The sequence below is a fragment of the Zingiber officinale genome, chromosome 6A (assembly GCF_018446385.1).
Source record: "Zingiber officinale cultivar Zhangliang chromosome 6A, Zo_v1.1, whole genome shotgun sequence".
In the NCBI taxonomy this organism is placed as follows: Eukaryota; Viridiplantae; Streptophyta; class Magnoliopsida; order Zingiberales; family Zingiberaceae; genus Zingiber; species Zingiber officinale.
Genome location: NC_055997.1, coordinates 43586130 through 43588118, shown reverse-complemented (window position 1 = coordinate 43588118; position 1989 = coordinate 43586130). Strand labels below are relative to the sequence as shown.

At 41.7% G+C, this 1989-nt stretch overlaps 1 long non-coding RNA gene across 1 annotated transcript; it reads right to left on the bottom strand.

The window, feature by feature from the left end:
* Nucleotides 1-339: 339 nt before the first annotated feature.
* LOC121993899 lies at nt 340-1359 on the bottom strand. The gene is made up of 3 exons (XR_006115468.1): nt 1262-1359; nt 1073-1190; nt 340-982 (listed from the first exon to the last, which is right to left on the bottom strand). It is a non-coding gene; the product is annotated as an uncharacterized LOC121993899 (long non-coding RNA).
* Nucleotides 1360-1989: the final 630 nt, after the last annotated feature.

Here is a 1989-nt window from a genome sequence, read left to right as displayed (position 1 = left end):
TAATCACAATAGAGTAGATATCAAGAGTGGAGACTGTATACGAATTAATAGATCATCACAAAGGTCAAGCATAAGTATCATGCAGGAAAAACAGCAATCGATCATGATATAAGATAAAACAGCCTAAACCATCACATAATAGCCATGCACTAAGATCAAGAAAAACTAAGTAGAGGCCAAGGAAGAAATACCCGCCTTTAATCTGTCGATCGTGATAAGATAAATCCCACGTCGAGACGCTCGCCTCGAAACCAAGTCCTGCAGCAATCAATATGTTTATATTTTATTTAGCTAAATTCATATGAATTAATTAGCTAAACAAAATCCCTAACCCAATAGCATCACTCCAATCACATCCGATCTTTGACTAATCTCTCAAATCAACACATCATTTAATCCAATAACAAATCTCCGCATAATGATATCCAACCACAATAGCCTATCATAAAATCAAATCACTGTCATAAATCCACATCACATAACATCATCATCAACAACTACCCAAATCCATCCACATCTGATAATCCAACCAAAAATCAGCCCAATAATCCTAAGAAGGATCACATAACAACCTATATTAACCAATCACCATATCCACAAATTTCAACCTAATACAAACCTCAATCAATCCAATACATACCAATAACGATCATGTTTAAATCCACCTAGTGATCCAAATCCAATACGATATTAAATCCAACATAACCTACCCTAATTCATCCATTAATCAACCTCATTATAAACCCCTTCTAAATCCACCGATCACAATTTATCCAAGCACCCACAAATCACAAAATCTCCAACATAATACAATACCAATCCTTATCAATTCATCAACACCACATAATATCACATACTTAAACTAGTATCAATATATTCATTGATCGGATTAAGGTTTACCATGAAAACTAACCTTAATAGCCTTCTTCTTTCAATCTTCAGCTAAAGAAAGAATCACCACAGCAAATCAAGCATCCTAAATCTGTCACCGAAATTCCAGGACATAGTATCAATCAAATAGGATAACCAAGGGAGAATTCCTCCTAGTATCAATCTAAATCTACATACTTACCCTATAGCCAAGCTTGTCTGACAATCCCCCCACCATTCCAGCAGCCACCCATTGGACAATTTTGGTCGGGAATCTGGTAGAACACCCAATTTCCTCAGCTATGGATTCCGCTACCAATCTTTGATGGTCATATAGCACATCAGAGATCCATAATTTAACAAAAGGAAGGGTAAAAATAGAGAAACTCACCGTACCCTTTGTGAACCAAGAAACTCCTCTAATGGCTGCGATTTAGGGAATTCCGACCGAAATCTTCACCCTGTGCAGACGTGCAGCAACAGGGAGGCCAAGACTATGGCTAGGAGCTCCCTTCTTGGCCGGAGATCTACCAATACCTTGATCCGATGCCTTCCTCCAATCCAGAACAAGAACAACCTCACAAAACATCAAAACCCTTGAATCTATTAGAGTCCAGATCAAGAAGAACATCACAAAGAGGTAAGGTCTTTGAAATCACCCAATTTCGGATGAAGCTTACCTAGATTTGGTCCCTTCCAGGTGCCATCGCCTACTCCAATCCGGTTGATGAAGAGCAACCGATCACTCTCCAGCAAACGAATTGAAGAGGATGAATGAGAAGTTCAATTGGCTTGAGACGACGCGGATCTATGCCCCTCATTGAACCCTAATCGGATCTCCTGGACGGGGAAAAGAACCAACCGAGGAAGCGATCACACCTCCAGAGATGGCTTGGACATCTTTAGTACCTTCAAGATCCGGTGAGGAGAGGTGATCGGAGACCTTGCGAGCTTGGCTCCGGCGTCTCGTGGGTCGACGATCGACGAGGAGAAATCGAGAGAAAGGGGCTCGGGGCTCGGGAGAAAAGAGACTCGCGGCGAGGGAGAGAGAAATGGGAGAGGTCGGGGCGGTAGCTTTCCTCCTCAACGATCAAGGGCTGCCTTGTGCCGACGATCGGC